This window comes from Ammospiza nelsoni, chromosome 8 (assembly GCF_027579445.1).
Source record: "Ammospiza nelsoni isolate bAmmNel1 chromosome 8, bAmmNel1.pri, whole genome shotgun sequence".
Taxonomy (NCBI): Eukaryota; Metazoa; Chordata; class Aves; order Passeriformes; family Passerellidae; genus Ammospiza; species Ammospiza nelsoni.
Window position 1 is genome coordinate 10,060,945 of NC_080640.1, and position 10,217 is coordinate 10,071,161.

Here is a 10,217-nt window from a genome sequence, read left to right on the forward strand (position 1 = left end):
AAGCTCTTTTATGGATTAGCCAAGCCGGCAGGATGTGGCTTCGACTTTGTATCCTTTTGATGGCACAGCTCACTTGAGCATCTTTATAAAATAAAACTTCCCCATCACTTTGGGCCAATGATAGTTTTCTTTGCACCAAAGTGTTTTGTGCAAGTAGGACTGCATTCCACCCCTGTATTTCACAGACAGAGTAAGAGGAGATCATATTTAAGGTAAGGTAAAATGGAAGTAAATACCAGCAACAACACCATTCCTTTAAAAACAAAAAAGTTAAAAATAATGGCTGATACCTGCCATGCTTGTGCTCACCTCTGTCCTGTAGGGAGAACAAGATCTGAGACCAGCAGGAAATGAGCAATGATTTGTATTGGTATCATCAAACATGCAGTTATACCACTGCAACATCATCATTTCTTCTAAGTCAACTTTGTGTTGGAAACCCTTGCCAGTACAATGCTGCTGCTTCTAATATGAGCCTTCACCAGAGTTTCCTTCTGACAGAAAAGCCTGTGGGGTGACACAGCTGATTTCCTCTGCAGCTATGGCAAACAGCCTCTTGCACAGGAGCTCTTGCACCAGAAACTGCCTTTCCCATTGGTGTGCAAGCTGCACCTCAGCAAGCAGGACTTGGGTCTTCAATACTTCAGCTTCCAGCACATTTAATCTCACTTCCTATTGCTTCCAACCTGAAGCTTGGGAGTCTGGAAGAGGCCAATGTATCAAATTTAAAAGAGGAATTTCCAGGTTTATTAAAAGTCTCTTGTTTATTAAAGAGAAAAAAACATTCAAAGTCAAGCCCTTCCCATTGCCCTGCTGAAGTTTGTCCTGGGAAATGACCATTCTGACAGAGACTGCTCACAGTGAAGGATCTCTAGGGCTACCTTATAGCCTACAGCTAGCAGAGGGTCTCATCCTACAGTCAGTCCTTCAGAGCATGAGGAAAATGCTCCCCCTGTAAACTGCTGCTTGCTCCACCCCTTTTGCACCCTGCAGATTCAGCTTTGCTTTCCTTTGCCAAGATATCAGCAGAAAGGTCCCAGCAGAGCCTGTGGTTGCCGTGCTGGAGGGCCTGGACCATCCATCACCATCACCACTCCAGCTCTGGGGTGAGGAGTGTAACCTCTGGCTGAAGATCAGCACAAAGACACCACATTTCATATCACTACAGCTGTTTGCTGCCTGACTGTGCACAGGAGGTCCCATGGAATGTGGCTTTGGGGCTGCAAACTTTGGCAGTCTTTGTTATTCCTGAACTGTGAACAGGGACTTCAGTCACTCAGCATCATTCTGCTCTCTGCCCACATGCAGGAAAATCTGGAAATCCAGGGGTAGAAACTGTGCAAACTCACCATCCCATCAGCACAAAACGAAGAGGGCATTCGGGCTGCTCTGGAAGCATCTGTGTAGGCAGAAGTTGACTCACAGGGAAAAAAAGGTGGGAAGAGAATGGAGCTGAGCTGGGAAACAATTTGTCACTTGCCAGAACATTTGTCCAGCATTACTTACAGTGATACTGGAAGTCCAGTTTAGGAGTGGGTGGCAAAGTGAGCCTCCATGGCAGTTGCTCATCTCTCTTCTCACCAACCTCCTCCTCCAGGAACGTGGCACAGATGTGAATGTTTCCTTTCCTGCACCCCTGGGATCCCTCAGGAGCCCCTTAACAGAGTGCTCTGGGAAGCAGTGCTGTATCAGGAGTGTGGATTAAGGGGCAGTGTCCCTTTTGGGAAGGCTGGGTACTGGGACATATACCAAGACCTCAGCAGTAGTGCTTTGGGAATAGGGACATCTGACACATCTTCCACCAGCTGAATCACTGACAGTTCCAGTTGTTTACAACACATCCTTCATCCACCAGGAAAGGGAAAGATGTATATTTGGACTGATTTGGAAAGACCTTGGGCACCTGAACCCAAGGGGCTTAAAGATAAAAAAACCCAGATTTTCCTTTAGAAATTATTCCACCAAGGGAGGTCAGTCCTAGAGAAACTGCTCACTGTGCAGACATGGCATTCCTGTCCTACTACTGAGCCTACAGAAAACAGGCTGCTCAAGCTGCTGCTCCTTTTTTTATCCTAACAACCCCAGAAGTGCCTACCCGTAAGGAACAACTAGAGCTTTTCCAGGAATAAAAGACATTTGTGATATTGCAAGTCTGCTCCTGGGGCTGTGCCTGGCACCATGTTGAGCTATGAATGTATGGTGACAGGCACTCTTTTCCACACAGATCAGAACAGCACTCTGTGCATTCTAGCTAGCCAGAAATACCACCAGCCCCTATAGGTGTCCCACACATAGTATAACACCTGAGCACAAACCTCCAGAAGCAGAGAGGGAAAGCAGAGAGATGTGCAAACAATGGAGCTTCTTAGGGCTTACCTCTGCCTGGTCCCTTCTGGTGGTGTGGCAGCAAAGGGTCCACAGAAAGGCAGCAACAGGCTGAGACAGGCCTGGAGAATCTCAGCTCAACGTGGCTTTCCTGTATGGTGACTCTGCTCTGTCACAAGGGTAGCGTGACAAGACTGTCTGTGCATCTTCTCCTGATGTCTTTAAAGAGGGGACAAATCATCCTCACTGCAGCAGGGAGAGCACAGAAGATCAATTTGCATATTTTGGCATACCCCAATATCATTCCTAAAGGCAGGTTTAAGTATCTGCTCCCCTCTCCCACCGTGGGTCCAAGCCCTCTCCTCAGGGTGCCCCAGAGCAGCACAGGGCTCCTGCAGGGACCATGAACAGAGGTGTGATGAGTCCTCCCTGCCAAGTGCAGACCTGCAGTAGATTTGGGACAAGCCTGTGGAATTTCTCTCTGATTGACACAGATTCTGCTGACATTTCCAGAGGCCTCAGCTTGACCAGCTCACACTTTAGCCCTTCTTTGCCCTTTCCGTGCTGCAGCTTTAAGCCCAGAGTGATGAATTTGCGTGTGCTGGCCATTCACCTCAGTGTGGTGTAGGTGGCACTATTTTAAGATAATTCCCAGGTTAAAAAAAAAAAAAAACAAAACACACAGGAGAGAGGTAGATGTGTCTGCTTCTGCTGCTCTTGCTGTGGGGACAGACACCTGCAGGAGGGAGATGGTGCAGGTGGGTGCTGGGGGCAATCACTCCCCAGAAGGAGCAGCAGGTGGGCATCCCTCCCTCCATCAACACTCACCTTGGCACCAGCCACAGCAGAGGCTGGTGCTGGAAGGTGCTGCACAGCTCAGCCCCCTCCCTACAGGCTTATTCCTTCACAAGAGGGCATTGTCCCTGCTGGCAGGAGCCTGGCCTCATGATGCTGAGCAGGACAAAGGCTCAATTTACCCTGTGAAAGAGCTGGAAACCAGGAAGGGGCCAGAGGCAGCCAAAGCCCATTCTCCCTATCTGAGACCCTTTGGATTTTGGTGCCATGGGTTGGTCAGCTGCAGGCACAAGTGCTCAGGGCTTAGAGCTGCCTGCCTTCAGCAGGAAGTGCTCTGGGACAGTGTGGAAGTAGGAGGTGTTGGGGCTTTATTCAATAAGAGGAGCACTTCAGATGCTTCAGACATGAATATACTCATTTTGTGTTTCACTTGGCATTTAAGTAAGTCTCCTGCATTGCATATCTACCCTGGTGCACAAGAGGAAAAGTGGGGCCTGATGTTTGGAAAAGTCACGTATGATTCTGCAGCTTTTTGCTGCTGGCAATGCTCTGCCTACTTCAGAGGACAACTACAGTGTGTTGTTCTTTACAAATGGTTTCTGCACTCCAAAAACACAAACTCCTGCCTCCTGTCATGCACCAAGACAACCAAGACAGGAATTATGGGGATGATTCAAACGTCCCTCTGAATGCAGACCTGCAGAGAGGAGGAAGAGGAGGAGGAGGAAACCCATGTCCAAAGCCAAACACAGGACCATTTCTTCTAGGACAAGTCACACATGTCAGTCAGTGATAGAAGAAAGACTCTTTGACTGTCTCCCTGGAGGGTGGAAAGGACTCTTTTTTTCCACCACCTCTGGTTAAAAAAAAGACAAAAAGGGTTGAAATTAGGAAGATAAGGGGAGAATTGTGGCATTCTCTACAGTTAGGCAAGAACTTGCAACCACAAATAATTTAATTCATCCTGGAGAGGGAGGAGCTCAGAGGGCTACACAGGCATCTGGCATGGACAGAGTCTTGAAACCATTGTGAGAAAAGCATCACACCAGATGATGGCTTGGGCAGGTTGATCCTGACATCCCCCAGAGGGCTGTACCTGGACACAGGCACACAGGAAAGCCTTCCACCATCAAAAAGAAAAAAAAAAAAATCCCACCCCAAACCAACCCCAAAGCATTTAATTGGGTCCAGGCTTTAGGACCATTTGGTACCTACCATTTTTACAGCAGGCAATTCTATCCATTTGCTCAGCTTCAATTTTTTGTCTGCAAATTTAACACTTAGGCAGAGGACATTTCTCCAGTCCAGTCTCAACTGACAGGATCATCATAATACATATTTATTCTAGTGTGTTTATTCTAAGTTGTCAGCCTATATTGGATCATTTTGGACACCCCAGGAGAAGGCACAGTGAAGCCTGTCACATTGGCTGCCATGCAGATGTTGTCTGGGGAGGCAGGGGCTGTAGTGACATGCTGAGCTCAGTGCAGAAGGAGGTGGCCACACAGCCACAAATAAACCCTGTCTGGTGATGGACACTCATAAATACTTGGCTGCAAATGATTCCCAGTCCTCCCAGGCACCCATGTCAGCTGGATATGTTAGAGAAAAAACCAGAGGAGTTATTGACAGGAGTTTTGACTCTGAGATTTGGGATTAGGAGACACTATGAGAGTGGTGCTGTCACATCAAGTATCATCAATTCTCCAGTGAGCACAGGTCAGTGGGAGATACAGCCCATCAACAGGCAACAATTGTGGTGATATTTCCTTGTTGTTGAATGCTAATAGCTCAGGCTTGTAGGACTGCACTGTAAAAACATCCAGATACAGAAATTCTCTCTTTCAGCTCCTTAAAGTTTTTTTTTTCTTCTCTTTTTAGATTAGAATTCAAGAAGGGACATGGAAGTAGAGATAGATTTTACATCAGATTTTTGTTACATCAGGCTTTCGTCTACAAGATTAATTGCAAGGTTGTTTTAGCTGAAATGTGCACTGCAAAGGATTTATAAAAACAACTGTAATTAAACTTATATTCAAGCATTTTTCTTTTGCTTCCAAACACAAGAACTGGATTGCATCTCTATACAAAGCTGCCAGCCAGCTTATTCTGCAGATCTTAAAAAGATTCTCTTGCTGTGCATTGCTGGGGGCCTGATTTTTGAAAAGTTCCTCCTAACAATGCAATCCCAGCTTGATTACCCATAGAGTGCTCATTCCTGGAAAGGGATTTTTCTATTTCAGTTTCTTCTTCCAGCAGGGGATTCCCTCTTAATCAGCTGCAGAAAAAGATTGGAGAACAGTGTTGGAGGCAGAGAGAGAGGAGAGCGTGGGGGTCAATTCTTTAAAGTCAGAAGGGTTATTTCTCACCAGTTACTGCAGAATATTTTGACCATCACTTCCCTGGAGAAAATAAATTGCAGTCCTCCAGAAAATTTAGCTGGATTACTAGAATTTGAACTTGTGATGCTCTTAGTCATCTCGCCAACTTCCACTGCTCACACTGGATGAGACCAGCATAAAAGACAAAACGGGAAGCAGAAGTCAACCAAGTTCATGTGAGAAATGAGACTCACATTTTTAGCAGCAAGAATTATTAACCACTGGAAAAAACTACCGAAGTGGAGGAGTTTCCCTACTCTGATGTCTTCAAAACAAAAAATGCTGTTGTCAAGTAGGAGTTACAGGGTTTGGACCAGGAATTCTGGATCAGTTCATCACACCTCAAAAACCATGAAGAGCTTGTGCTATGCAGACCCAGGGATCACACGGCTGTCCCGTGATCAGACACACTGCTTGGAGCCCATCAGCAGCTGGCTGTAGTGAATTACACATGAGGTGTTTGTACCAGCTCAGCCTGGCCCCCGTGTCTGTGCAGTGAGCAGGCAGAGGAGCACATCCTGGGCTGGGTGTTGCTCTCCCAGGAAAGCTGCTGGTTTACAGCTCTAAGTGTTTAAAAGCTGACCAGGGCGTCTTCCTGCCCTCTTGCAACACCAGTCCTCAACTACATCAATATTTTTAAGGCAAACTTGCAACATGTAATCAAAGTAACTGATAACTTGCAAATGAAAAAAAAAAGTATCTGGGAACACCTGGCTTTGGCACTGAATCCACCCAGAGATCAAAGCACTTACAGAAAGGAAATAGATAAGGAAAAGGACACCATCCTGCAGAGAAGGGAGGGATCAGAGCCACCAAGTGTGATCAGGTGTGGGGCTGCAGTCAGGGATCCTACAGCTCCTGATGCTGGTCTCTGCAACAAGCAGTGCCACTAGCAATCTTCTAAGAAGGAGCTGACCTCCCCAGCCCTCACAGTGGGAATGGGGCCCCTAAAGACACCACAAAGTCAGAATTCCACCTCACTATGGCCACTGTCACATAAAAGGATGAGGTTCACATACAGCTGACACATTATACTTGAAAAACTTCCAACCTCAGCATGTCTGAATGACAGAGGATTTGTCCTTGGCAGGTCCCCATCAGCACAATTCCCCATGGTCCCGTGCCTGCTCTTATGTAGCCCCGGGGCCCAAACATGCAGAGTGTAGTTCAGATCCTCAGACAACCCAGAAAAATGGGGAAAAAGTTGCAAATTTATCTCTCTTGTGATTACAGCCCACTTGAGACCAACAGCTGTGAAAACAGTCTCTGAAGTACAGCTCTGCTTCCACCAAACCAAGGACCTCCTTGTCCTTACAGGGAGGTCATTTCAACTTCAACTTCAACTTCATTTCTCTTGGTCCTGGTGTGAAGAGCACTCAAATGTGAGACAACACAAATCTCTCGCCTGTCCATGGGCAGAAAGATCACCCATGCACAAACAATTAACTGAATCTGTATTAATTTCCCATGTCTAAGAATTTGAGTGGGTGCAATGTAAAATCCTTCAGCAAGTTCTCCTCCATCAAGTTGGAGAAATCTCTTACTGCCATATTAGAAACAAGCACAAAACCCAGCTGGGTTATGGTTACACTTCCAACCAAGCCTTGGCCAGCAGACAGGATAAAGGGGAACTTTGCTTTGACTAACACACACGAAAGGTCTGGCTGCCACATTTGTGCTCCTGCACTTGCACCAAGACACCTCTGCAGCTCTGCCCTCCTCTGTCCCTTGTCCATGGCCAACCTCCACACAGGAGAAGAGATGCCCAGGCAGAGCAGCCTGTGGGTCCTACAGTGCCAGCAGCTGTGAGGGCACGTATTCCAGTTTAGGTAGGCCATGACTGATACCTCAGTTACCTTTGATTTCACTCCAGCAAATTTAGGAGGTCTTCATTGTTCATCTAAAGCTCAGTGTTACTTACAGAGCTGTGACACCTCCCAGACCATGTGTTTTGGTAGGGTTTTTTGCAAACACCAACCCTTCTCACTTTAATTCAGGGTGCCTGTCAGCAGGGCTGACATGCTCTCCTGGGCAGGGGGAATGTTTCATTTTCCCCAGGGCTTCAACTTGCAGGAATGCTGGAGTTTGAACAGTGTGTATAATTCATAGTTCCTATGGTTCCTTCAGAATCTCAAATTACACAAATTCACTTTGCCTTCCTACTCTGGAAAAGAGCCAGAAAAGCTCAGCCTGCAGAGATCCAGGGCACCATGGAAAGTCCTACCAGGGCAGGGGAGCAGACACAGCAGCAACCATGCAAACATTTGAATCTGTTTATCATGCCTGATCTCTTCTTTACAGCCATGTAAACTGTCCAGAGTGGGATCTCAAAGGTGTAGATGAAGGAGTCTGCAAACAAAGGGAATTTCCAGGACATCTTACTGCACCTCTCCCCACGTGCTGCTGCCCAGCCACCTCCTCAGCTGCTCCTCACTACAGAGCACCCAGCAATTGCTTGCCCAGGGCAACGGCAACAAGACATTACATGGCTTTGTGAATCTTCTGAGGCAACCGAATTGCTGGAAACAAAGCAGAAGAGTGTTTTCCCTAAAAGTTCTTGGAGTTTCCAGGGATCATATGCATACTGGAGTTCTCCAGTGGGCTCTCCTTACAATTTGTGAGCACAGAATGAAAACATTTCTAGTGGAAAGAGACATGGAGAGAGAGGGGCAGTGCCAGAGATAAAGCGATAAGAAAAACAGGGTGTCATCATCCACCTGATCCTGCAATCATTATCTTGGATAGCAATTCCCACTGCTTTCATCAGGTACTCAGGCAAAAGGAGGAATGTGGGATCTGGCCCAGCATGTGTGATGATATCAGTGGCTCACTGTCACGGAGCTGGGAATTACTGCCAGCACGCTAACAGCCCCTGCCACCCACTCTTTTATTCTGTAACATCACACTCTCTAGAGATTCTCTTGCTGCTGCTGCTACACCCTGCTCAAAACACCATGGGCAAAAAGGTTTAGTGGAGAGTCCCCAGTTTGGGGGCTCCTCCTGCCCGACAAGCCCCGTTGAGCTCCTAGCAAGCCAAGCCATAGGGCCTGTGTGCCCAAACCCCACGGCAGGGCTCAGCAGCCAGAGGCGTGGGGAGGGGAGATTAGTCAGCAGCCGAGTGGCTGGGCTCCCCAGCCCCTTGATTTGTTTGTCTGATTGCAAATATGTTGCAACCTGACAGCAGCACAAGGGTGCAGGGGTTTCATTATACACCCACATACCACCTACATTTTCTGCCCCTGACCCACTGAGGTCCAGCACACCTGCAGCACAAACAAACATCAGCAGGTTTGGGAGCATTCAGCCCACAGCTGCATCTCTTGGCACTACACAGATCATAGTCAGACAGCCTGATTGCCTTCTTTAAAAAAACCCTGGAGTATATAATAAAGAGGAGGAAAGCTTTCCTCACCTTTCACCATTCATACCTGGGCTTTCCATCTCTCAAGGCAAAGGCAAAATGGTTCTTGCTCCTCCTTGCCTAGGGGACCACAGGTCTTGCTGAGAATCAGCTTTAGGGGCTGGGCTCTGGTCATGGGCATATGTGGGACACACACAGAGAACAAACTGATGCATCACCAGTTCTGCCGTTGTTATTGCAGTTCTGGGCCTAGAGACATTCCTCATACCTGTTTATTAGTAGGGACTGACAACCCCTCAGCTCCCAGAGCTTCAGTCCTTGTTCCAGTGAAGAGAGATGCAGTCACGTCACTGGTGCAGATGCAGTGTTCCCAATGCCACCAGCAGGGCAGGGACCATGCATGCTGCTTCCCTCCACACTTTCAGCAACGATCCCCACGGCTTCACAGTGAGCAAACAGCTCTCAACATGAAAGCAAAGAGGAAAGGACACAGCCTGATTGAATTTGCTTGTGATCAACAGCAATCTTTACCTCTCACTAGCACTCTTGATATGTTAATCAACTGTCCTTTTTCTCCCCCACTCTTTCCAGGTGGACTCACTCATGGGTCTGATAAGAGCCTCACCCTCATCAGGGCAATTAATTAGATGGAGAAACATACCACTAAAGAACCCAAAACCCAAATAGGCTTTATAGTCTCTTTTAGTATTTCCTGTCTGAGGCTTTGCTGAGATTTGTGTTTTTCTGTTGTGAGTACAACTCTCTCCTGCTGGTTGTACCCCCTTCCCACTGATCCTTGGTGAATGTACCTAAACACAAGGGCAGCAGTGACACTGCCTTGGGCCATGGTGTATGTCAGGGCTCTCTGAGTGCTCTTCCAGTCAAGACCCTGTGAAGCCCCATGTGGCAAGAGGCTGCTCCTCAGGCACTGGGGCCTTGGCTGAGGCAGAGCCCTGGTGTCTGGCATGACATATCTACCACAGGACCTACCTTCTGCTGGCCCATGACCAGACTGCCCAGAGTGTTTGAGCTCAGACAAATGCCTTTCCCTAACTCACCAAAACTATGCTGCCACCTGACCAGCACCCAGGCACTGCAAAGCTCAGTGCACATCTAATGTCTCCTTCGTATCTCAGTACCTTCTCAGATCTGTAGGATTTTCCCTGGTTCCCCCTCCTCTGTGAAGCACAGTGGAGAGAGCAGAGTGATAAAAGCCACATCCCTCCCCTCCAAGGAGCTCTCCTTCACAAAACTGCCCAGAGAAATGAGATGTTTTGGGCCCCTTTGCATTGCACTGACAGCTCTCCAGGGCAGCACTTGGAGCAGTAAGGGCAACATGTCCATCTCCTGGGTGG

The 10,217-nt window shown here is 47.7% G+C and overlaps 1 long non-coding RNA gene across 1 annotated transcript; it reads right to left on the reverse strand.

Moving 5' to 3' along the window:
* Positions 1–495: 495 nt before the first annotated feature.
* On the reverse strand, positions 496–9,345 carry LOC132075875 (uncharacterized). The gene is made up of 3 exons (XR_009418846.1): positions 9,131–9,345; positions 2,377–2,571; positions 496–701 (listed from the first exon to the last, which is right to left on the reverse strand). It is a non-coding gene; the product is annotated as an uncharacterized LOC132075875 (long non-coding RNA).
* Between the last annotated feature and the right edge of the window lie 872 nt (positions 9,346–10,217).